The 27,732-nt window shown below is 41.5% G+C and overlaps 1 protein-coding gene across 10 annotated transcripts in view; it reads right to left on the bottom strand.

Moving 5' to 3' along the window:
• CAB39L (calcium binding protein 39 like) overlaps positions 1-27,678 on the bottom strand; it is a 66,873-nt gene extending 39,195 nt beyond the window's left edge. The window contains exons 1-2 of one of the 10 annotated variants that reach the window (XM_075086701.1): positions 7,703-7,940; positions 7,278-7,503 (exon numbers count right to left, since the gene is read on the bottom strand). The gene's annotated coding sequence lies outside the window, so the exon portion shown is untranslated. The other 9 variants (XM_075086667.1, XM_075086684.1, XM_075086710.1 and 6 more) reach the window with 9 other exon arrangements.
• Positions 27,679-27,732: the final 54 nt, after the last annotated feature.

The following is a 27,732-nucleotide window of genomic DNA, read 5'->3' as shown; positions in this document are numbered from 1 at the left end:
TCCATCCTAACATCTTATTAAAAACATTTCAAAATATTTTTGCTGATTATCTTTACAAGAACAGTTTCTATGATGTGCAGGAAATACTTTTAAATGTTTTATTTAAACAAAAAGTTCCTTTATAGTCTCCAGAGTAGGTGAGTTTGTATATAGCTTCTCATTTCTTGCTAGATCTGTTTTACAGGAATATTTTAATGTCCAACCACTTTCAGATTTCCATTTTCAAGCTCCTCACGGTTCAGCTCAAAATCATTTTTATTTCTGCAGTTTTGGCTACATAACCTTCACTCCTTGGCTGAGCTCTCAACTGTGGAGTCCTGCTGCCATGGAGCTCCCAACTGCAGGCTTTGGCAGCACCACCCAACAAGCAACTGAGCAAAGTCACACCTCAACCTGACAACGTGCAAGACTGAAGACTGGGTGTACTAACAACTAACTCATTTGGGCACATTCAGCTACATACAAACACTGGAAAAGACCATGATGCCAGTATTATACAATAAATTTGTTTAAATTCTGCTAGGAAGCACCAAGCACCCTGTAATCCCACACGTGCTGCAATTATAAGATTAATAATTCCCAACACACTTTGAGAATGTTCTGATTCTGCATGCTTTTATTATCTGTGAAGACATGGCACGAGGACATGAAGATGGAAGAGAGAGAGCAGGAGCTTAACGGGCACATTGCATTTCTGAAAAGAAGTATTTGCATCCAAGGTGGGGTAGATTTATTTAGATTGCTGAAGCCATCCCTTCATCTTCCCCTTTTAGAACTCTCCATACAAGGAAAAGCAAAGGGGGAGATAATTTGATTTTTAAATTGAAGTACTTGTGAGCTAGAAATTCTGAGACTTAAAAAAAAAATAAAAGTCCACATCTATAACAGAAATATTGACTATAAATTATAAACACGTTTTCCTCACAAAAAAAGTAACTTACACAGCTGTCTAGAGTATGGTGTCTATATTTAAATAATCACTAATTTTTGCCATAAAACTTCAACAGCCAGGCTAGCACTTTTCCAGCCTAGTTCCAGTCTCATCACCAAGTCACCACAGCACTGCTCAGTAATAAAATACCATTTCTCTTCACTTTATACCCTACCAGTGTCCTAATTGCAACAGCGAAATCACCAATACTAGGGCAGGAAGGACTCAAGAGACTTATGTTCATCCCTCTGCTGAACAGAGCCAAGTCTCTGCTTCACTTCATTTATCAGTCTTACAGACAAAGCAAAGCATCCACCGTATGCAAGCAGAGGGATGCAGACAGGAAAAGGGGAAGAGCCCCAGATGTGCATTGAAGAATGTTTTTGGATTTACCCCTCTTCAGGACACAGTTTTTAACCCATCAGCATCTGGAAAAAGATGATGCATCACTTCAGAAAATACATACTGGCAGCTGGAGGTTATGGTCCTTTTTGCTTCTCCATACAGGAAACTCCTAGGGGGCATGTGCTATTCACAATTACAGGTAGAAGCAAACAGGGGTTTGCTGAGATTTGGAAGTGGTACTCCTTTGTCTCATGGCTGGCTATTCCATAAGGCACACAGCAAAACAGGGACCCCTCTCCTCCAGCTTTGCTCCTCATGACTGGATTCTCCAGCACCAAAGGAAGCACAAGCTCTTGCTAAATATCTTAATGCAGCTGGGTATTTCTGCCCTGTCCTCCTCGTTTCAGCTCTCTAAGTTTACTTGGAAGGTCTTCTCTTTGGAAGAGGCACTAATTTGGTTTAAATCCCCTATTCTTTTCATCACTTATTTTCAGTCCACTGTTTAGAACTTGGTATTTTCCAGGCATCTAGCCCTCTGTCAAGGTTGTTTGAAATGGGCCAGTAAATTCAAGTTACCGTGGGAAAAGAAGTAGGATGAGAGATGGACAACGTGATCAAATAAACTTCATTTTCTCAAGAAACCAGTCTAAAAATAACTGAAATACAAAGATGAATGAGAACTGAAAAGAATGCAAGACAGGCTTACCAAAGGTAGCTCATACCACAATGCCTTATGAATATATTTTTAGACAGAGAGAACACAGTAGAACCCATGCATCTAACACGGAAATATACTAGATTGAATATAGTAGAAAATAAACTAGTTGAAGGAAAATTGTCACGTAAAGGGAGACTGATTGTCTGAGAAGCTAAGACAAATTTGGGGATGGGATATTTAGAGAGGCACAGGAATTAAGACCCTACCCAAAAATTGTGGTGACTCAAAACAGGAAGATATTATCAAGACAGAAGAGGACTGGAATATCATTACCTGAGAAACTGCATTGCTTCAAGGACCGAGATCATAAAAATGGGATAAAAATTAAGAGTAGGAGTATCAGATAATGCTGAATGGGAGAAGAGACACAGTTTGCAGATGCCCCATCCCTGGAAACATTCAAGGCCAGGTTGGACGGGGCTCTGAGCAACCTGATCTAGTTGAAGATGTCCCTGCTCACTGCAGGGGTGTGTGTGGACTAGATGACTTCTGAAGGTCCCTTCCAACCCAAACCATTCTGTGATGCTATGAATATCTGCTTCAAACTGAGGATTTACCATGAGAAATTACAGAGACAGACAACTGGTGACTATGCTCGTATTTTACAGACAGGAGAAAGACAGACACAAATCTGTGATGAATTAAGAAAATAATTGCCAGTTGAAATACAAAGGTATTCATATTCATGCCTTTGTACAAATTTTGATGGAACTTCATATGGAACATTGTACACAATCCTGAACACCTGCAGTCAAATAATATCAAAGATCAGAGCGGGTGCAGAGAAGGACCCTAGGCTGGCCAGAAAAACAGGAAGACCAGCATGTCTAGGAGGCTAAAAGTGCTTGCCTTAGTAAGTTTAGAATGAAAAAACAGAGAGGCCGAAGAGGTTATTTCAGCTCAAGTAACAATAACACTTTATTTATGCAGAAGCAAAAGGCTGTAAACTGCTGATGAATAAACATAAGCTGAAAATGTAAAGGTTTCCAACCATTGGAGCTTTGAGATTTTGAAATGACCTACTCTACCAGGCACAATACAGAGCATCTGTTCATAAATTTTTGACACTGCTGTCTGGCAGCAAGGGACAGGGCTCAATGAGCCCCTTTCTTTCCTACTTTCTAGGAAAACTTTTTCCATCTAGTGGTTATTCAACATATGTTTTTATAACTTCAGAAGTGCATTGTGGACACTCCTGAACTTGTAACAGGGGACCAGCCGACTTCTGAAACATTTAGCTGTGATGATGTTATTTCACGAGTGCTCTTGTGCGGAGCTTATGACACTGAGGAAAGAAACAGCTGTATCTCACTGGACTGACGCCAGGCCTCAAAGGTTGTCTCTCCTGGTCACACGGGGAACGCCCCGACAGTGCTGTAGCAGGAACGGCTGTTTCCAAAGCCTGCTGTTGCCATCAGTACGAACAAGATGTTTCAGCCACCAGAGCTGGAGTCTCCAGCGCATTTTATGAGCCCTACTTTTACAAAAATACTTTCAGGGAATATAATTCCATGTTTGTTTGGCAGAAAAAAAATGGCACTGATTTTATTTTAGGTAAGTGACAGAAACACCAAAAGGCAATTTTAAAGCACCGTTTTCTAAATGTCTGGCTGTTTCTGTTCAAGTCAGAAAAAAATATATATCACAGACTAAAGCAGCAAGTTGAATCCAGAGGTGGACGAGGTTTACAAGACATGAGTATTAGGGTATTCAGTAGGCTGTCAAAGGTAACAGAACATCCCTTCATATTCAGGGCATGTCTTCCCTCAGAGGCCTCCAACTCTGCAAATATTTAACCAAGATGGAACACACACTTCCAAAAAAAATACTCTGCCCCTTCTCCAAAGGGAGAAGCTGAAGAACGGAAGATTAGAAGACTTACACAAGGCCACATAAAAAAATCAGTGGCTGTGTCAGGAATGAAGCCTAGATCATTTGACAGCAAAGCTTATAGCTTATCAGTCTTCTTATCTGCTTCTAAAGGGAGTACACTAAAAAAGAACAGTGCAACTCGAGCTCTTTAATACAACTATAAAATACAGTATGAGATCTAGCTCTGTTTATAGGCACCCTCCCCAATTTCTTTGCTCTTAACCATATACTTTCTCAAAAGATTACAGTGCAGCTGAGCTCGTAAGCATGATGAAGGCAAAATGCAGATCACAACATCACTCTACCCACTGCCCACCCCACTGTGAAGTGACTTCGTTAAGCAGCTCAGTAACAAATGCTTCCTCCTGCCCACAAGGGCAAGAATGGGAGAGAGCACAGGAGCCCGTCCATGCACTCTTCACATATGTTCTTCTGGACAAGCCATTTGGTCTTCGAAAATAAATAAGTGAAAAAATTTCCTTCCCTTCAAGTATCAGGCATCCATCTTGTCTTAGTTCCTAACCTTCATTGACATACTGATCAGAATCTAAACATTTCAATAACTCATATTGGGTGAGAACTTCTTGAATGGAAAAAAAGACCTTCATCTTCCATTCACCCCAGTGTGCTTCAGACCCATATATCTGGGACCTGAGTTAGCATACTTTCTTCGTAATTTTGCCTAATTCAGTCTCTACATAATGGAAAAGACACTCAGTCCCTCCTGCCATATTTGAGAAAGTTGTTGCAATTACAGAGTCACATACTCACACCAGGGGACAGAAGCCCCCTTGTGTGATGATCACCTGTAGAAGTCCAGTCCGTCCTCCCCCATGCAGTCCCCTCACATGACTCACATTTCATTTGATATGCAGAAGGAATCAGGGCCACACAACAAGTAACTTCTCTGCAAATCCTCAACAGGTTGCAGATTTTGGAAGGTACATCACAAATGAGACGAAAGATTAACAGAAGAGAGGACAGTTTTATGGTTAGGGTGAATGAACGCCATCTCTGCTTGGTAACAAAATTATTCCAAAAACTCAAGAATTTACTCATCATAAGCCTTGCTGTTGCCTGCTTGTTGCATTACCTGGAATGAAGGTGGATATTGGCTGAAACTTCACCTGAACACAAGAAACAGTGCAGTAATGCCCACCATTGCCACAAATGTCTTTATTTTTGGAGATGGCAAGCATCCTGAAGATCAGACATGGAAAATAAGTAGGCAGCTCTGCCCTTAATCTGATCACCTCTACAGAATGAGGATAATAATATTGCATAGTTGTCCAATACTGTTATGAAACCAAAGGCATGCACAGTGATGCTCCACTCAAGTGCTGTGGTGTAGTTCTCTGGAAGCACTCAAAGAAATTTACAATTCTATTTTTAATTGAATGCTAGAATGCCCATTCAGTGAAAATCAAAAAGCCTATGTGGCCTCTCAGCAAACACAGGGGATAAAATAAAACACCATATAGCTATCTGGTCCCTGAGGCCACAGTTTGATAAACACTTTGTTCCGTGACAGTGCCACCCTGCTCCACATCTATTCACATTGCTACAGCCTCTGTTGGAGTGGTACAAGCTGTTGGGAGGGCCACATGGTGAGCCAGGTCAGGGAACAAACCCAGGTTAACAAAAAATAGCCTGGCGAGGAAAAAAGGTCACGCTGGTTTCCAGTCCAGTTCTCCCCTCAGTCTTACAAAGAGCTGTACCAGCACAAGAGGGGAAGAAGGGGATGAAAGGAGGTTAGAAAGATAGGCATGATGGAGCAGATGCTACAGCTCTGGTGTTCACCAGCTAAACCCAGGATGACAGAGTGATGATGGGAAAGGGGGTGTAAATATGTGATGATAGAAACTTAATGGAACTATCCTGAGTAGGGTACAGAGAACAGACTACATTGGCCAGACTTCAAGTTAGGAACCTTCTGAGTGTCTGACTTCACTGCCTAGTGTCCTTTTATTGCAGCAAGTCCTGTGCTACCACATTTGTTATTATTATGAAATATTTATTACAAACCGGTATTCGCACACTGCAATGTCAGGTAACATTCTGATTCCAAAGCCATGCAGATGTGGCATCCTATGGCACCATACTTACACCTGCCTCAATCATCTCTGGCTCACAGGATTACACAGGCTCTCCCACTCATGCTAACGAACTATCTAGAAGCAGTAGATTATTAATTTATGCTGAATAAAACTAGAAAGATAAGAAACCAGTGGTTTTACAGCCACCAAATTTGCAGGACTGACGAGTCAAGAATATGTGGGATCCCTATTTCCATTTGTCACTATGGAGGTCCTTCAAACCTAAAAAATTAAGAAGTCAGTTCCATGCCTAACTGTAGTCCACAGCAAAACTCCCACAAGCTCAGTCATGCAGAAGGAGGTCTCTTAACTAATGTCTCTGAAGTACGCGCAATTCTAACGGAACAGCTCTTAGCAGTTTTTATTTACTTAAGTAAAAGGAGAAACCGAGTTAAATTTCTATTTCTAGCAGTAATAATAACTGTAGAAATAATGGAAACTAGTAATATAATTTAAATAACATAGGCAGCAGCCAGGAGGGAATAGGACTTCCTCTAAACCCATTAGCGAGGCATACGAATATTATTTTTGCTATTTGTTATTATTACTGAAAGTTACCTGTCTACACAGCATTCACTTGACCATGCTCTTAGCAAGCCTGCTATGTTACTTTCAGTGGCTTCATTAATACATTTAAATAATTTGCTACAGCAGTAATTTCACTTTACTACTAACACTAGTCCAAGAAAGAGTCTTTGCTCAGAAAAAAAAACCCCTTCCCTCAAGCTCAATGAAAGTTCTGCCTGATAATGACTTCACGAATAGCCCATTCCACAGAATTAGCATTTCAGGTTGCTGAGACCTATTGACTATAAATAACGAGATGGTTAATTTACATACGCCGTTTCCTGTGACAGTTCACACGCACACTCATCTTCCCTTCATCTCTAACCGTTTCCCAATGTCTTATGCAAATGGCCATGCTCTTATTCCTCTGCATCTCAAGAGCCAGTCCGCAGCTGCAGGCAGTCAGCGGAGAGGAGCAAGAGAAATGATATATTGCAGATATTTTATTTTTGGAAACCGCACTGTAAATAAAGCCATTTCCAGAGATATTCCATGGACACGGAGCGCTTGGTCGCGGAGCCAGCGCCTTATGTAACAGGAGGAGCATTGTTTAGGGTTGCCTGCTTTAAAAAGCCACTCCTGGTTAACACAGTTTACAAAGCTATAAAAAGCTAACAGCGTGACTATTGAGAACAAGCAGGCAAGCGGTTTATTACAAAAAGGCTGGTGCTAACTGGAAGAAAGAAAAGTTTTATTAAATCACTTAACTTTCCGTCACTCGGAGGACATCATCTCGGCTGACACTTACTGCGTACGGAAGGGTGGGGGCTCCTAGGCAGCCCTGCGCAGCCCCATGGCCAGGTGCTGAAGACAGCTCTGCCACCTCCCCGCAGCCCACGCCGACAGCGGCCGCCTTCAGTTATCTTCCATTTAATTCCGCTTTTCCCCCCCCCACTGATTACCGACACGTGGCAGAGACAAGGGATCTTGCGACTCGGCCTCCCGCTCTTCCTCTGCCGAGCGACTGTCAGCCTCTGGAAAAGCGTTAGCAGAAAAGATCGCTTCAACATGCACAGGCGCTCACAAGCAGCTGTAAATTTCCACTCCCCGCTGCCTGCGGCCGGACTCCCAGCCTCGCTCCAGCTCCTCGCTGCTCCGACTAGCTCCCCGACTGGGTGTGCATGTTTCCCCCACTGCCCTCCCCGCTTCCCACTCCCTCGCAGGCTCACACACCCCCAAACTCCACGTCAGAGGAACGCGTGAAATAGCAAAGGAAGAAGCGATCGCTCCGCCGAGAGATTTCTCCAGGGTTAAGGGAGGAGATGCAATGATTTCGCATCACTCCTGTAAGTTTCCATTCTCCTCCGAAGTCTGTCGGTGCTGGGGAGGCATCGCTCAGGGGTCCTTGCACCATCACGTGGCGGAGGCTGCTGGAATTAAATTATTCACCTTGCTGTCCTGCTGAGAATGCAAATAAGGGAGCCCAACAGCAGGTTGTTGTTACAAGATAATAATAAAATCAACATGCTCACACCCCACATCTTTCAGCAAAGCGCTGCCCAGAGAAGCCAAAGTTAAGCTGCTTCCTGCCCGACTATATAACAAAGATCTGAATACTTTTCCATAGTAAGACGGGGGGGGGGGGAACCCCTGCAGTACACTCTAAGCAAAATTTAAATCCCACTGAAGAAAAATGTTAGCCTAAAGTATTTTTTCAAAGGCTAATGTGATGGGGGAAAAAAAAAAAATCAGACAAAATATTGTGAAACAAGTACTACCAGATATTATCAAGCACACAAATACAGCAAAATGCAATTAAAGGAATTTTTAATGGTTCACTTTTCTCTCTTGGCAGTTATTGCTTAGCAAGCGTCACATATTCCCAAAGGGAACGGTGAGTGCCTTTCCCCACCCCCGGCTGTCTTACAGACATTGAGAGCAAGGAAAGGAGGATGCTTTACCAGCCACCGTGGGCACTGCAGGATTTAAATCTCATCCTCACCTGGATCTCAGCTGAGCCCCAGCAGGGATGAGAGCCCAGCATGTATTTATGTTGAGCTCACCAGCTCAGGGGAAGATTTCACCTCCTGTCCCCTCTTCCTCAGGGCAAAGCCCAGACAAAGTCCTACATTATTAAAAATAATTCTGTATGCTACATTTGCTTGGAGAGCTAATCTCAGCACCTACCACATGCCAGCAATACAGTTGCATCAGATCTTGATTTAGGGCTCACCTGCAGTAGTTATTCACAGCCCTACATTAAAGGCAACCAAAAAAGCATAAGGAACCTCATTTCTGAGGAATACAGAAGAAACAGCCACCTTTTAAAGTGCTAACATCCTTTGCTAGCGATCCCAGCTCCTAACCAAGGCAAATGAGTATCCCAAATCATCACTTTGAAGAGCCAAGAATCAGCAACTTGCCCATCCCTCCCCAGCTCAGAGAGGCAGAATTCGTCCCCACTCCCTTAACCTCCCTGCATTTGCTCCAGTGCTTGCACGGGAGGTGCCGAGATGACCTCAGGTCAGCAGATTTTTTCTCTTGACTTCCCTGTAAAGCACGCCACCATTTGTGCTTAGCTTTACCTAACAGATCATGAGGATACCTCAGCCCCATGGTTTTGGGCTGCCCTGAACAGTACTGGGAACAGGCACTAGTGCTGCTGCTGCTGCACCCAAAAGCGCTGCAACAAGTGACACCAAGTGGCAATTTCTGCTCCAAACCCATAGTGAAATATTCCTCCAGCACAGAGTTAAAGGCTTCAGGTTAGACACCCCCGGCAAGGTTTCCTCTCTAGGCCACCTCCAGAGAGAGCTCTGTGAGGGACGCTGTGGACGCCAAGCTCGGAGCAGGATGAGCTGCCCTCCAAAGTGGCATCTTCCTCTACAAAGCTTAGCGGGCATGTGGACAACCAGCACAGTCTGACTTTTCGTGACATGTAGGACTTGGGGAGGAAAATCTGTCACCGGGCATCATTTCTTAGGTGCCTTGCTCTGCCCCAGCTCAGTGGGGAGAGGGAAGAGGCACTGCACCCTGCAGCACCTTACACCCACTCTGGGGTTGGCCCTTTCTTTTTTATCGGATACCGTGGCCTTTGGGTAAACCTCATAGCGAAAGTCAAACGATAAAAACTCTGCCCTTGGGCTACTACTGAAGGTACCGGCTTTTTCCTAAGGCAACACAAAAAAAATCTAAGTATGCCATGTCATTAATTTCCACTGTGTGTTTCTAAGAGAATAACTTTTTTCCCCTCTAAGTCTTCCAAAGGAAATTATATCCTTTTGATATTGCATCCACCACCACTTCAGCAGGTAAAAAGACACCACTCTATTGCCCCGTAGAGTTCAACATTGGTGGGTGCTACCCTGCACTTGAATAATCACAAAAAAAAGACTGGATAATCACAAAAAAAGCTGTGTTAATTGTACACTTAGGAGCCCCACTGGATAATCTGTGTATCACTGAGTTCCGTGAAGTATTCACAGAATTTTCTGAGTAAGCAGCCCTTTGGAAGCATAAGAAATTTATCTAGAAAATTACTATGCCTGTTTTCCTGGTTCTGTGGAATAAATTTAATATGGAGTCAGTTTACAGTTCAATTCTGCCAGTCCTCTACCTGAGGAAATACTTTTGGGCTTTAACAGGAGCCCTCTACACACCAGGAAAGCAAGAAACATGCCTACCCCCATCCCTGCATTGCAGCAGGAGAAACAGTGCAAAGCAGAGTACCAAAAGAAGCAGGGGAAAAAAAATCATCTGCTATTCTAACGCTGTTTCATCATCAGTGCAGCTAATTCTCAGATGACAGGAAAAGGCCCCGAACCATCCAACAGGAATTAAGTTGTAATTACTTAGTGCTCTTACCTGTTTGGCTTTTTTGTTGCCAAAAGGTTATTAAATATTTCAAAAGAAATATTTTTTTTAATTCTTAATTTGTAGCCATCTCAAATCTGGAATGATGTAATTATAAATAGCCAACGGTTCTTTAGAGTCTCAAAGTACACAGAAAAAAAACCAAATCCCTGTGCGCTGCTAAAGGACTCCAGCCTCCACATATTTAAATTCCATTATATTTGTTTCCGTTAAAGTGAGCAGAGTCCTCAGGCTAAAGCATGGTTAGAGTACTTTTGAGAAATGTTTGTCCTTGCTTTTGTAACTTAAAATTATTCCATCTAATAAAGACCAAAGGAAGAAAACCCCAGTCCATTATTCCTGCCCTTTCCATTTATTTTCTAAAGTGGAAAAGAGAATTTAGAGAACTTGAACAATGACTGCGGTACCAATAAATTACAGAAGCAGATGATGAACACACAGTATGTGTGTGTATATATATGTATTAATTCTGCTCATCTAATCACCCACTTCCAGTCTGTCTACCTCCTCCGAGATGAACTCCAGCATTCCAAAGCCTGAAGCAGCCTCAGCTGATAATAATGATAATGATAATAATAATAATAATTAATAATTAGTAATACATCCTTCCTCCCCCTAGATTGCTCAATGCCAAGGCCCCAAGCCATCAAAATTCAGTTCTCTGCAGCAACAGGTTTAGTTGTGTAATACTGGATAACAAGAAAAGAAACTTTAGAATACTAAAAAGATTCCCCCACCCTCCAAAATCCAAAACCTGAAAACTAAAGAACCACCCCCACCCAGGATTTCATCCTACTCTTACAGATCCCAAGAGATCAACATTATGGCAGTTTACTGGGGTGGAGGGGAATTAAAAACAAATTACTTCTATTATCTACATTGTAAAGCTGTTACACTTCAACTCAAGGCACTTAGATTTATGACAAAGCAATATAAAAAGTGCCCAACAACACTTCTAAAACCTCATAAAATAAGAGGAGGGACTTTACAGTAAGTTTGTGCTTGGATGCTATTCTGCAAGCTTGCAGATACTAATTTTCCACAGATCCCCCGCAAGAGCAATGTGGCCACTCCAAATTAATGCCATTAAAACTCTTCTTCATCCAATAAATTCCCCAAAACAAACACCCCCTCTTGCTTTCTCCCCTATATAATCTCAGAGGGAGACGAACTCAGAACTGAGCCTATACATGGATTCCCCCAAAAAAACCCACTGGCACTGAAAGGCAAATTTACCTTTGGCTGCTCATCCAAATACAAAACAAGGCAAAAAAGGGGGTATGGTCTACAGAGGGGCAAGTGGTTTTCCCTACAGCCATTTTAAAAGCTTCTGGCCTCTCTCAGGAATAGAAAAGTGAAAATTCTTTAGTGAAGCATGCAGGAACAGAGAGCAGCCAGAGGCAGCAGCTGACCTGTGGCTGCATTTTAGCTGAAGTAAGCAGGAGGATTTAAATGGATGCTTTGTATAAGCTATTCCTAAAAATGCAAACATGTCTTCAACGGTTGTCCCCTCTTTTTCCTCCTGGCTCCCTCTAGTGCTCTCAAGCACATGCTGCCTTTTTCTTCCTGTTTTATTTAATGCAAATATAAACAACTGCGAAGATTTTTTTTTTTTTTTAAGACCTGCACTAACTCTTACAAACTGCTCAGGGGTTTTTACTGAACATATTATTCACATGTATGTCACTCCAGTAATCGCATGCTGACACCAGCCTTTCTACCAGAATCCTTCACGTATTAAATACTTTACATATTGGCCAGCAGATTTAAAATTTTACTCATTTTAAAGGTATCCATCAGCTCCATCCTTAGGCAAAGTCAGCTAAAATGAATCCCTTTCCCTGCATGTTCCCACCCAAACAGGGATTACATCTAAACAGGAGGTTACTAAAGCCCAACAGCTGAAAAATAAAACAGATTAAAATTTTATGCCTGCTCTAACGGGCCACTTACAAAATGTGAATGGCAACACTTATCTACTGTGTCTCAACATAAAACACAATTAAGAACCATACCTGCACTCCCACTTTTATGAGTGGAGAAGCAGTGAACTCATGACAACATCATGCATTTTACCTGTGGATGTATGCAAACAGAAACTCGTCCTGCAAAATCAGTAACTCCCTGAAGAGCTCAGCGGGCATTTTTAACTTAATTAAAGCCTTCACCCCTCCAAACTGCTACTGCCCCAGCTTTGTATAGCCAACCACTTCAGTGGCCATGTTTGCTTGTTTTAAGGTCCATTCATAGAATTAAAAATGTGAAAAGGAAAGTTCGTTTCAGAAGGAACAAAAAAAAGAGCTTTGATGAAGATCTAAAATGTAACCTCTTATCACACATGTACCATGAGAGGCACAATCTTACAGTTTGTATCACAGCACACTAAAAAAGTTATTTACAGTAGCAACAAATGAAAGTTATACATGGCCAAATAAGACCTTGCTGTCTAGTATGCTGGAAGATAGTCCTTGCATCGCTGCTAGCACTTTTCTTCATTAGATTGCAAAATTCTTTCATGTGTATAGGAGCATTTATCTGCCATCTCCCATTTCTGATATATTCAAACAATATTAGTACTGTTCAGCCTTCTTACTAATATTGAATTTAGTTGCTGGTTTCCACACAAGTTCGGCAAGCAATTTTCTTAATGTTAGGCACAAGTTATTAAGACAGTGTGGGGTACTGCAAGTTATATGTTCCCTACAACCTCCCTGGTGGTGAAAGACAATGGAGCATCCCTAACCAGAACTCTCAACTTCCTAATAGTGCTTGAAACTGAAAGCTGTATTAGTGCATATTCATCTCACTAATGGTGATGTGCAATGAAAAAATTAGGCAGATCAACTGTCTTTTGATTACAATAATTCTTTATAGTGTTTGGCTCTTTCTTTAAGAAGGGATAAGGCAGCTTGGGAAAATAAAAAACAATGGACTATGACTTTTCCTCTATGGACCACTCCTATATAAATCTAAGGCATTTTTCATCACATGCTCTCAAGATGACTTGCAAACAAACAAAATTAAGCTTAATTTGAAACACAGGCACACACTATAACATCCATTTTAGTGTGAGGAAATTGAGATGGCACCAAGCAAACATGCAAAGATGTGCACTCTGATGTCATTCCGGATCATAGAATCATAGAATCATTAAGGTTGGAAAAGACCTCTAGAATCATCAGGTCCAACCATCAACCCAACACCACCATGTCTCCTAAACCATGCTCTGCCAAGTGCCACTTCTACACATCTTTTAAATACCTCCAGGGATGGGGACTCTACCACCTCTCTGAGCAGCCTGTTCCAATGCCTGACCACTCTTTCAGTGAAGAATTTTTTCTTAATCTCCAACCTAAGCCTCCCCTGATGTAGCTTGAAGCCGCTCCATCTCCTTCTGTCACTAATAACTTGGGAGAAGAGACCAACACCCACCTCGCTACAGCCTCCTTTGAGGTGGTTGTAGAGAGCAATAAGGTCTCCCCTCAGCCTCCTCTTCTCAAGACTAAACAACCTCAGCTCCCTCAACCTCTCCTCATAAGACTTGCTCTCTAGACCCTTCTCCAGCTTTGTTGCCCTTCTTTGGACACACTCCAGCAAATCCCACCTCCAATTGTAGCTGCTGCCAAGTGCAAAGTATATAAGAAATATGTATCAGAAGAAGGACCATCCTACTTTTCCAGTTTCTGGCAATCAGCGCTTTAGAGGTTTGCTGAAGTGTCATCCAAAATCACCGTGGTAAATGGCTACAAATGGTTCCACACTCATTCACTTGAAAGATCCTAAAAGATCAACTATTCCTTTTCTTGGGAGACTTTGAATCGTATCTGCAGTACTTTGATACAACAGGTTGCTTGGATTGCTTCTGATTCTCAAGACTGAGCAGTCAAGAGAACTCAGAGAATGCTATTCTCTCTAGATGAGAGGGCAAACAAGAAATCAGTGCCATCAATGACTTACTGCATCCCAGTTAGTTACTTTTTCAGGGCAGCAAAGGCCAGGATTTACCCACAGAACCATTGTACTTCTCAAATGATTGCTACAGACAAGAGAATAACTACAACCAGAATGTCCCATACACAGGTAGGGTGTTGTACTGATGAAGAAATGAGTTCAGACCCAGGAAACCAAGAGTCAGTTCATATTCCTGTCACATATTTCTGCGTGTTCTTGGAAAAGCCACTCAGTCTCCCCATGGGAAAACAAAGGCATTCAAGACCATAAGGTGCTTTGACACTATAGTGATGGAACCCAAACAAGCCTACTGGGCCGTACTCAGCTTTGTGTGTCCTTTTCTTGCAGATCAGAATAACGGTCTTGCAGTTTGTGTGATGTATGTCCCCAGAAACCATACCCACAGACAGAACAAACTTCTGAGTCTCTTGCAAGTTTAGAAACCTACTAAAGCAGAAGGGTTGAACCAAAAATAGAATAGTATTAGGCTAAAAGAGTCTAAACTGCTGCTTTCGGATGAAGAATTACGGGCTTTTCCAGTGTCAGATAATGAAACCAAGGCATTATCACAATTATTTAAAAACAGCTGTTATTTTTAAGCAAGAGTTGCTCTAAACTGACTTGCCTAATGTCACACAAGAAAATCTCCAGCAGTCCACACTGTTCACCTGGAGAGAGAGAACCCAGATCTTCTCACATTCTTGCTCTTTACCAGTTTCTGGCTTGCAGTAACGTTAGTTTAAAATATTGGATCAGGATAGGCAACCTTGATAATTCAAGAGCTCAATTTGCAAGTGCAGACATTGTCTTCAGAAGTACGTCAAAGTTCTTCTGCCTGACAAACAATTAAGTATATTCATCACTTGTCAGATTGTAATATATTTGCCTTCATATGACAGATACATGGTCAATCACGCAACAGTGGATGCTTGTACTTCCTGTCCCATAGTAAGGGCCATAACATGACTATAACAGGGTCACCCTTCCTGTTATGTGATGAACGGTCCCCTTTGCACAAACCCCCTCTCAGAGGTTTTAGCCACATATTCTGGTCCCAGGATGGAGCCTCCAGTGCCTCTCTAAGGCATGCAGTAGTAGTACGTACTCCATGTAGTCCATCCTCGCCAAAAGTTGACTATATTGAGCCAATTAACCTGTCTGGTATTCTGTGAAGTCCAGTACTGTTGCTCCCCACTGGGGAAAACCTAACCATGTACCTTCCCAACCTGCTAAAAGCCATCCGCTGTTCTCCCCATCTGTGTTGCCCAACAACTGACACTACAAATTCATTATTATATCAGATACACACAACCACAAAGTGTCCAATTAAGGTCTAAGTTCCATTTGTTTTAATTAATAAACCAGGGTCATTCCTTAAATGGGAGCAGGCATGGCTGCAGGCTGGTGTTTTTTAGCACAGGAAGCCTGTCCTGAACAAGGACCAACATGCAGCACTGTGCTTGTCTTCAGGATGATCTCTGTTTTGGAGGGAGCTCGGCTGGGGCACCTGGGTGTGCTTTGATTCAACTCTGCTCCTGGGCAGCCTCAACAGTGAAGATCCCTGACAGGCTCTGGATACCTGGAAGAAAATTACTCACCACGTGATATTAATGGCAAGCTCTATATATATAGGTTATATCGGGTCAAATATACTGATGGCAATCATCTTGGCAAACATCACTCCTTTACACATCGCTCAATGAAGTCTGACAGCTCCTTTATTACACGGCGCATAGATCTCTACTTACAAGCATTGTCACACCCTCTGGAAATATTTTAAGAAGTGACAGTTTTCTCATGCTAATTGTAGTTTACATATCTGCTCTCCTCCTACGGAAGCAACTGATAATTTTTCTCCTGTGTGTGTTTTTTTCAGTGTGCGTTCATAAAACAACTTTTTCTGCTATCAAAATCTACACTTCTGAAGGGTAAAGGACTGTCCAATTAAATAAAAAAAAAAAAGGTCATAATTAGCACAGAGAGTGAGTGAGGTGTACCCCCTCACAAATGAAAAAGGAGTCTCCAGCTGGATAAGCCCAGATATGAGAAGTTACTCAGTATCTTTGCAAAAAAATATAATGCTTGTATCACAGTCAGAAGCTGAGTCTGAACACCAGCAGAACACATTTTCTAATATCAAATATGTGTTGAAGACCTAAATTATCTCTCTCATAGGACATTCCTCAATGTCATGTCCAAGCCTAACATCACAAGGAGACAAAATTTCATATCTACTAAATCAAGCAGAGATTCCCAAACCCAAGGAGTCAGAGCTGTAGGCCTGACAGCAGAATTGAGAGAGAAAAGTCCCGAAAAAAAAATGTATTTTAAAACAGAAGTCCTCATAAGGACATACAATTATGTCTGGCATTATTGCTGATTTTGGAGTCTCCACCTAAGTACCAGGGAAAAGAAATGGCTTGTTTTCTCTGAGACCAGGCAGAATCCTGTGAGAAGGTCACCTAGTAAGAATCATATCAGTTTAACTTTCCATGACCACAGCAAGACAGTCTCTACTAGCTGTCATCACAGGATGAAATTACTTTCACAAGCACAAGAATTTCCATTGAAAGATTTCAGCACACAAAGACCTGTATCCAAACAGCTGCATATTAGCCAAGTAACTAAAGATGTAAACCTAAGCTATTTAATTCCTTGTCATTTAACCTGACAACCTCACTATCTATTTTTACATTTTTCTATTTTAAAAGAATACAGATGACATGGTTAGGAAGTTTAGAAGTAACACATAACGAGGATCTGTGACAATTTACACAGAACTTAAACTGCAGAGAGCTCTGATGCTTCCTATAGACTTACAAAATAAGACCTTATTTGGGAAAAAAGTTTGAAATAGATTTTTTCCTCCTCTTAAAACAAGAAATGAATGTTGTTACTACCAACAAAGGAACTTAAAAATTGCAAAGATCTACTCTGGTTCTCACAAAGATGAATGATTGTCTGACATAGCTCAACAGCCTCTTGAATAAGAGTAGTTTCTTAAAAGATCTTGGATCTTGACATTAATTTCAAGTCCTGGAGAATCTATGAAGTCTATCAATGAGCTAGTGCAGTAGTTAACTAGTTATCATTTAATTGTTTTTTTCATTTTATGCAAGTTCATGTTCTTTTTACTTACTGCTGCTTGCTGCTGTGACTCCTGTATTTTCAAATATATGCTCTTTGAAGGCTCTCCATTTTGTTCATGGATAGGTACATGATCAAATCACTTCACTATCTACATTAAGTATATAGGTGTTTCTCCAACACCTACAACCAGTACTGACTTCAATTTAAAAGTATGTCTTGAAGTGAATCCATCAACCTGATTATATTCCAAAAGTGAAGTCAATAATATTGGAGAGGAAATCTCCCATTCTGCGTTCAGCGTATTCAACTACTACCAGCTCTTGACTGCCACTTATGTACAGAGAGTGCCTTGTCCACTGACTGTTGCCCATGAACCTTGATACTTTGCAGTGCTGTTTTTTAGGATAGTGTTCCTCATCCTTAAGGTGCATCCAGCCTTCTTTCATGGTGATTAACTTCCCAAAGATTTGAGTCCATCTTTCAAAAGAGTCAGCTAATGTGCTCTTTAATTCAATCAAATACATGAAGCCATGCCATCATTCATCATTATTCTACTCTACATGGCCTAGATTAAACTGTCAGGAAGGATTTTGCATTTTCTTCCAACTGTGTGTTCATTTGGGGTTGGGTTTTTTTTTTTTTTTTGCAAACAAACATCCAATGACTGAACATCAGAAAATTTTATCTTAATTCAATGATTCTTCACTGAGTGTAACTTTTTCAGAAATCACTTTCTTAGACAGATGAGATCAAACCCTTAATCTAGTTGATATACTAGTATTTTCATAATACCCATTTTTCTATTAATCATATTGAATAGCACTTTCTACTTGTCAATGATTTTGGACAGTTTTAGATTAGCCATTTTGAAAAAATCCTCAGTCTCCATACATTTCTAACATAAATTTTAAAAAGATGTTCTTTCAGTCGTTATTTATTGCTGCAATGTGATGGATTTGTTCACCTTTATATGATTATTTGCAATACTCAGTTTCGTTCTCACTACAGATGTACATAACAGTTTTGTCTTTTCAGCATCGTTGTTGACAACTTTAGTGCAGCCATCAGACATACGCCACTGTTCTTTTTGTTCCTGGTATTTTTAGAACTTCTCATTAGCCCTAGATCCTAAAGAAAATCTGAAGAGTTTTCTTTAATCATCTTTATAAAAAATTACTTATTCCTATATATTGGCTGCTGCCCTCTCAACCACTTCTAAATCAAGATGGGACTCTTCCTTTGCTTTAACTACCTTTTAGTATGTGGCTCTGCACATTTTAGATAGCCACATGTTCACACACTTCCCCCACACCCAACTTTGAGAGAGACTCTTGTAAATTATGTTAGAAATTTATTAGTGATGTAACACCACATCACATCACGCAGAACTGAAGATTTGATTAGTCCCCCATGTTTTCCATCCTCAAAGCCAGGAGCGTCACACACTTTTGCAGCCATCTTCTGCCATGACCTTATGAACGGTGATGAGGAGATGCTCAGTTTACAGGGTACAGAGAGTTCAGCAAGAGAGAGGAAAAACAATAGGGAACATCTCTGTGCATGTTTTCTTAGCATTGAACTGCTGCCCAAGAAACTAGAATAACATGTGCATACCTTGGGAAATCCTCTGGCAACATCTTCCTTTCCCTGACAAAAGAGGGTGGAACACAGATGAATTGCAGGGGCATGTATCTCCTTACATTGATGTTAGTTTTTTTGATGGAAAAAACCTTCTCCAAACCGCGCATATCCTAAAGACTACCAAGCCAATCTGACCTCAGATTTCATTCAAACCTGCCTTTATTCAAAATCCCTTTGACCAAAAGCACTGTGTCTTTTACTCTCGTATTTTGCCCAAGGCTGCGTGCGATACTTGCAATAGAGGAGTACAGATGTTGCAGGCAGTTACAGACCTGAACACAGACTGCAAGGTAAGAGACAAGACCTGCAGATGAGGAGGAGTAGAGCCAAAAGTCAACACAATTTCTATATAATAAGCTTCTGTTCAGAAGGTTCAGCCTTACTTAGCTCATGTGCTAAGATACATTAACCAATTTGTCAAAGAAACCCCAACAACAAAAACCCCAACCAAAAAAGAACAAAAAACCTCAAACCCACACTTTTCCCAGAGATTGAGTATATGATGTACACAATATTTACCTCAACAGATTACTACAACCACCCTGCAATCCTGCCCTCACCCTATAAATTTCAATTTGGTGCCTTATTTGTAACAGCAAATAAATTGTGTATTGCAGACGGCTTCTCCTGTACCCAAAACCAACAGGTAATGAACAACCACCATGAATTGGTAGGCTTTTGTTTATTTGCAGAAATGAAGGACAGCTGTTTGACTGCCAATGAACTGCAGAAAGTGAGAGTACACAATTAAAAGGTACACCTGAGGAGGGAAAGTTGATACAGCCATGCCTCCCTGCTGACACATAAAAAAAGGCGTAACAAAGAGCTGAATGTTACATGTTGCTAGGATCACTACGGATGCTGAAAGTGAACTCTCTTTCTGTATTATTTTAATCTCTTTGTATTTAGTAATCCCCAGTACCCTTACTTAGAAAGCCCCACACAATTTCCTTCCATCACTTAAGAGCAAGTGAACTGCATTCTTTGCTGCAATAAATGTGTACGTATAAATTTGTACAAGTGCCTTTGTGCTCGACTGACATGGGGTGTTTAACAAAGCTCACCCAATCCAGCAGTTGTCACTCAACTGTCCCCACATTTCAGAATCCAATTATGCAGCAGCACTTTTCTTCCATCTTAATTATCATCCCTTGCAACAGAAAACACAAGGCTCAAACATTACTGAGAGATCAGAAGGTTTTTTTAAACTCATGCTGTAAAATAATATAAAGATATTGTTTCACAATTGATTAAGTTGCTCTGAGATTACTTTGCTGCCAAAAAGGGAAGTTGTGCCTTGCCTGCCATCACCTCCCTTGCACGAGTGCTAGGAATGGCGTGACTGCAAAGGGAGACAGATCAGCCAGGCACTCTGAAAATTTAACAGTTGGAAAAAAACAAACTCCTTTTACTTCCCTTAAAAATGCAGCTTTTGGAGGAGTGAGAGGAACTGTTGAGGGATTTACTAAATGTAACTTGTGTGAAATTTTTGGAACTACCTTTATTAGTCATTACTGAAATGGACAATCCAGGCTACAATAATAAAAGAACAAAAGAAAAGAAAATATCTATCCACCGATGGACCCATCCGCCCTTCTTTTTTTTTTTTTTTTTTGGGGGGGGGGAGGGGGGCAAGAATTTTAAAAGATTTCTACAATATGTGGTGGCAAAAAAAACCCAAAAGATCCTGTCCCTTCTTATTTCTATACCTAGGCTGCAACCACACATCTCGATCTGCTATTGGAAGGGTTGTAGCACCTTGCTATGAATTTATTAACAAAATCAATTCATTTTAAAAATAATCCTTCGCTTAAAACTTACGCTACCAAACCACAACACACTTAACTAGCTCATCACAAACTTGACAGAAACTGTATCTGTACACTAAACTAAGCTAACCAGTGGTATTTGGTGGACAGTACTTTTTTTTTGGCAGATACACATAAAATCTGTTTGTCTAGCAGCACTCAAATCTTATTAAGGCTTTTTTCTTTTTTTTAAAGACATCAGTCTGCACACACTGTAATTGGTTTTGGTATTACTTTGTAACAAATAGCACAGGTATCCACTTCCATGAAAGGAGTGCCAAACTCCTATATTAGAGTAACTTATGAAAAAGAGTTGCAAAGGTTTGGGCCCACAGTTCACTTGGCTTAATCAGTGCTGCTGAAAGGATGTCTCACAGATTTTCAACATAGCTTCTTTGGGTCCAATCATTCAAGAATTTTGCAGGAAAAAATAATAATGAAGTTAAATTCAGTCACCCCTCCAACGAAACCCATTCAGCTCCACTGTCTGTAAAAAGCAGGAGTGGTTTTTAGTCTTGTACAGCTGAGAATGGAGTGAGATCCAGGCTTAGAACAGTTCTGCTATGTGATGAAGATGATCCACAATAACCCGGACAGAAATACCAAGTGGCTGCGCAGCAAATTAGATGGGGAAAGTTACTCACACAAAATTAGCTGAGCCAAATAAGTAACCTCTTTTTTTTCAAGCCCCAACCAGTTCCCTGAGCAATCACACAAATGAACAGTGGAGGGCTAAGAAGCACAGGGAGAACAGAACTATCTGTCTTTGCCAGTGCCAATTTAAAAAATTCAGGGGACTGTGCCTTCCCCGACCCTTCGTAATGCTTATTAACAAAACCAAATGCAATAAATATTAATAGCACAATACTGCGTCCCATCCTTGCTCCTGTTCTCCACACCTTACTGCCACTTTCACAGAATCACAGAATGGTTTGGGTTGGAAGGGACCTTTAGAGGTCATCTAGCCCAACCCCCTGCAATGAGCAGGGACATCTTCAGCTAGATCAGGTTGCTCAGAGCCCCATCCAACCTGACCTTGAATGTTTCCAGGGATAAGGCATTCCAGATTTCCATACCTCTACAAAGTTTGGCCAAAACAACTGCTGATGCAGCACAAGTGAATGGATCAGGAAAACCTTCCGCTAAATCAGTTTTCCCACAGGAGGCTGTGACTAAGGGGTATTTAGTCCAGAACATTATTTTTAAGAGCCCTATTGTTAAGCCTCTACACCATGACATGCATTCACCATGTTTTCTATGCTTGTAGTCAAATTCCTCCTTTTAATATATTCGAAAGCTTACAGGTTTCAGTTTTATCTGAAGGTGGTTATTCCATCTACACACAATAATGACTTCAATTTTTTGCCATATGCATACCTTTGATGGCTTTCGCTAGGTCAGGTCCAATTCTATGCCAGGAACTCAGTCCTTTACCTTTGTACAGCTGCTACCAAGACCAGCACTAACCGATCAGCCTTACATCAGCTGGCATCCCAAGGAGAGCTGCCTCTACACTTTGATTAAAAAAATAAAAGGCAAATCAAAAGGAAGTTGTAGAAGCACTACACAGAACAGCTCTTAAGAGTGGGAACACCAAAAATTCACTAAATCTTGAAGATTGCTTGGAAACTGTGTCTGCTACAGCTTCGTTTAGTGAAAATACTTTGTGTGCATACTTTAATCTGCATGTAAACCCACATCAAAAGGGTTAGAACACTCTAAAACCACTAGGTTTACTTCAGAAAATACCAGTGAAAATTTAATTCAGATAAATATATAGTTATGTTCACAAGGAGAAATGAAGACAAAAAGGCTTTTAGCCATCCATTTATTTTGGGCTCCTTTCATCAAATACATCTACCGCCCGGTTTCCAGAGATCTCAGGCCCTTTCAAGTGCAACTGTAATCACAGGCTTTCAGATCTTATTAATTCATCTGAGTCACCCAAAATTAGAGGACACACTTTTAGGTCTCGATCAGTCTATTGTGGTGGGGCTGTGGCACAGCAAAGACAACGCATGCTGGACCTAGTCCAGCATTATCTAACAGTTAAACCAGTCCTTTCTTTCTGTGTTCATGCAACTGTCTGGAATCTATGTTGGCAATGAATACTAAGGCTGTAAGACAGAAATATAGCTAAAAAATGAAAACATTTCTACTACATAAACAGTCTATAAAGATGAAATCCATTACACTACCAGTCTCCAAATGCAGACCTTGAAAGATATGCCAGCTAATGGATGGTTAAGAGTTTCAGCATATCGGGCTAGACTCCAAACCCCTCAAGCCAGCTGGTAATTAACAGACATCTAGGTCCTCCACATGAAAGAAGTCTATTGTTTAAACAGTGACACAAATTTTTCCTTTCCTTTTCATAACCAGTCTCTGCCTGTGTTTTAAGATTCCCTTAGGAACATAACAGCCTACGATTTTAGAAGCTCCACTTCTCAAGTAGACAATTTGTTTGACTTTCAGTTGCCAGGAATGCAAACATGCTTACATCACAGGTAGAACAAAATCATTTTACAGGCTTCTCAGAGATCCCAAGTCTCCCCTTTTGTGGATTTAATAGCTGGAAAAATTAATATCCAAATAACCGAATTAAAACCTAACACACCTACAATAGCAACAGAATTACGAAACATAGTAACAAAACATACTGAGGGCCTGTAAATAGTCTGTGATAGGTCCAATGAGTAAGCAACGCACCTACATGGAATATTAGTCTGTGTCTTCATAAATAATGATGTGTTACAGCAAAACATCTAAGATAAACTGAAGGATGCCCCACTGAACACGTTTTGTAAAGAAGCAATGATCTCTGATCTGCATAAAATTGCCTGTTCTCATATCTGTTATCTTACTCAAGGTAGATTAGATGTATGAAAACAAGAGACTACATATAAACCGTACTTACACCAATCAATGTAATAGAAGAGTTCATTATCTTAAAATTGCATTTTGAAAGAATGAGGTATGGACACTTACCTATAACAGAGCAAGTTAAATCACCAAGAAGGATAACAGGGAGGATGTGACAGAGAAGGAGCTGGTAAAAGTGCTCAACTGATACAAAGATACTTTAAGAGAAGAGCCAATAAAACAAAGAGCCAATCGCATCAGAAAAGGATAAAAAGCTAAACGAGAATTAGAAAACATTTTCTGAATACCCACAGCTTTCCAAAGTCTATGTCTTTGACTGCTTTGCTATTTTCTGAACTCTGACTGATGTCTCTGTACCTCACCTGAGCCTATCCAGCCATATGAGGAAACCTCCAAATCCCCATCGCATTCAAGATGATAAAAACATCCCCAGAGAAGAGAACTGGATGAGATAGTTCATTTTGGACCAGCTTCATCTCCTCCCACTCAGAGGAGCCATTTGCAGTTTGCCTGTCTATGCAGTCGTTCATCTGAAGTCTCTAAATGCGACCACAACTACGCAACACAAAAGCATAATTCAGCAACTCAGCCAACAGCACCGTTCACCAGGACAGTCAGCCCTTTCACTGTCACGCCAAACAAGGTGCGAGCAAACATGGAAGGGGGCTGTCCTCACCTCTAGGCACAGTCAGTCCAGGTTTAGACTGCAGAAGCTGCTGGGGGAGCCCCAGGGAGCTTATACCGGTGCTGGAGGAGGAGTGCTGCAGGCCAGTTGCTGGGATGTCAGATCAGCATCACTTGTGAGCTTCTGCCACCTAACAAGTTTGGGAAGAACTGAGCTTACTGGCTCACTGGCAGAACTTGCTGCTATGTTGCAGAAAGCGTATCTTACAGTTCTAGATAAAAGCAAACCCAAGGAAACTCGGGTATGTTTCAGAATTGCCCCCTTAGAGTCACGGATCTTTAAGAAAGGCATATTTCCCATTCCTTTTGGTTTATTTAACAAGCAAATTATATTACTAGTTTCTCTTCTGAGAGGCATGCAGTCATGTGCTTCCAGCTTCTTCCATCACTCCCTGTTGCTACTAAAAGCTTTTGAGTGCTACTAACACTTTATAGGGAATAACACAGATTACAACAGCGTTACCTCTTCACTACACGTCCTCTGCTTTCACTTCCTAAAATAGAGAACACTGCACTTCCAATCACACTGACATAAACCACACCTATATATGCCTGAATAATGCAAAAGTCTGATTTCAATTGGTCCTAAATTTAATTTTGGTAGATTCTTTGCATTAGTCTCCAGGGTCAGCCATGGCACTTCCCTGCTCTCTTTTCCGGAGCGAGGCCTCACTGTCAGTAACCACCATGTGCCATGTTCTCTGCCAGATGAAAGACACCGCTACAGCAGATGGAATAAGCTCCAGCAGCTTGCGCAGAGCGAAGGGGCTGCTTTCCTTGGTGTTGCAGGATAATGCTACTGACCACTTCCAATAAAAACCAACGTCCTGGTCAGATTCCTAATTCTTCTATTTCAATGAATTATTGCTGGGAAAAGGCTCAAGCTCATTTGCTCCTTGTGACTGCGAAGCATATGGCAACTTTATCACCACAAGACCCCAATCATTTCCTAACCATATCAGGCAAGCAGACATACACAGTCCTGTTATCCAACCCTAAACCTGATTATTTAACACCGCTCATTGTTTATGAGATTGCTATCCCATCTCTGTATTGCTGATTAATGTTTACCACACTTTCAAAGCATGCAGGCGAACACAGGAGGCCATTTAGGAGACACTTATTTAAAGAAGGAAAACTTTATGAGGAAATGATCTTTTAAAATAACATCTAATTTATACAATCATTGTGATGCTGGGCCCCATCTTCTCTATTTGGTGTATTCCTTGTATACAATTTGTAACACCACAAGTGTTTCATAACACTATTCATTTGCTCGTGCCTATATATAAATAATTCAGTAAAATGAAATTAATTAATCTGCAAGCATCTTATAATACTGTGCATTCCAAAAGCAAGAAAAGCTTGTACTTAATACTACAATTAACTTACCAGAGGAGATAAATCTCTCTTTTTAAAACATAAAATACAGTTTTTATTGGGAGATTTGTCACCCTGTTCCCAACAATGTTATTATCAGTTGTCTTATTTCTCTCTGTAGTTAGGCAGTACTCATGGGCTAATCAGTGAACTTCAAATGCAGGCACAGATGTAGGCATACCTATGTAAACATTTAAAAGCTTTTTTATAAAAGTACAAAGCAGATGCTGGACATCAAAATCTTCTGGAGGATGCTGCATCTGACCAGTTCTCCAAGTCACATAAACAGAGCATTCCCCCCAAGACAAATTGAATTTCTATCCTCCCCCCCAACTAAAGAAATAATTTTAATAATATCCACAAGATTAGAAATGCTTTGACAGTTATTTGAGCATATTATGTTTATTTCTACTACTTAAAGTAGTGATAAAAAGAAGTGACAGCAAACCACCCTGGGTGGGTTAATTTTTGTCTCTCTGAAAAATGCCTTTATGTAGCCACAACACAAACACTTGTAAAGTAATGCCGCTGAAACTTTTAAGGGCAATGTAAACATTTCTTTTATTTTCACACTTTGAATAAAAAAGGCAGTAGTTAATTTAACACTTCATTGGGTATAGCTGCAACCAGCAAAGGAAAATGGCAGGGGCCAGCAGCAGAGTTAAGCAACTGGTTCACTTACCAAATATTTTCATTTGGTGGACTGGAACCAAAGGCGCAAACACCCCTCAGTAACTTGCTTTTATCCTCCCCTGCTCCCCACCCGTGTGCCCGCAGTCCCACTGAGCTCAGCCAGCTGCTGGGACCCCCCTGATCAAGGCAACCTCCCAGCAGGGTCTGGAGACTTCCAGGACCCCACACCAGCTACGACAAGACCCAGTGTTAGCCCAAAAAGCAGGTTTGTTCACCCGGTGAATGCCAAACTCCACACAAGGCAGAGGTATTTTATTCAATTCACTTTTGTGCAAAGATGGGTGCTAGGTGGCAACTCCACAAAGTTAGCACACCATGCCAAGAAACTACAAGGCATTTATACAGTTAAATATGTTAATTACAGCTAATAGTCACCTCCCCCTGTTAACAACTGGTTAGTTTCTCATTTCAACTTAAAGGGATGCCTCCCTTTAAATTTACCATGCATGCTCAGAGGGTAAGGGGCTTATTTGAGTAAAGGGTATTCTGGCCTATGGGCGTGATTTTTAGTATTATAATACGGATAGTTCACCTAAAGGACACTTTTGTTTTAGTCCTTATCAACATCCCAATTAGTTGTTCTCCTTGACTATACACTTAATCACCCAGTTCGCTTTTATCAGTCTCTCAGTTCTTCTTCAAGGATATAGTTGTAAAACAAATGCTTCCGTATCTCTCAGCTCTCTTCTCTGGCCGCTAAATTCTGTTTTGCAAGGCTCATTGTTATTACTTGGAAGAAAATTCTATTTTCTTCAGGATATCCCCTGGGTTGGCAGACACGCCCCCCCATTCCCCGACCCAAAACAGGTGCCGGGGCCATCCCCGCAGCCCAACGCTCCCCCGACCCAGCCCTTTCCTCCTCGCCCTCCTCGGCCGGTCTGTACGCTGCCAAGATGGCAGCGCCTCCACAACGCCCGGTCTGCCACGCCACGGGTACCGAGGGGTTAAAGCACTGCCCCACACAAGATGGCGGGCGCACCGCCTCCCCGTCGCTTCTCCCCGCGGCCACACCCCTCCTCCTCCAGCACCGCCGCATTGGCCAGCGCCGCGCGCACTGGTCCCCTCCACGCCGCCGCAGCCAATAGCAACAAAACAAAGCGCGCGTCCTCACGCGAGTGGCCCAACCTCCTGCGCGCCGCCATTCGCTCGTACGGCCCCCGGCCCCGCTTTGCGCATGCGTGGTTGCGCGGAGAGGCCGGCGCAAAGCCATAAACCCGCACTCTCTTGCCCCACCCGTACCACCCTACACCGTACTTGGCG

The sequence above is a fragment of the Phalacrocorax aristotelis genome, chromosome 1 (assembly GCF_949628215.1).
Source record: "Phalacrocorax aristotelis chromosome 1, bGulAri2.1, whole genome shotgun sequence".
Taxonomy (NCBI): Eukaryota; Metazoa; Chordata; class Aves; order Suliformes; family Phalacrocoracidae; genus Phalacrocorax; species Phalacrocorax aristotelis.
The sequence above is the reverse complement of the archived record's forward strand: the minus strand, read 5'-3'. Positions and strand labels throughout refer to the sequence as shown.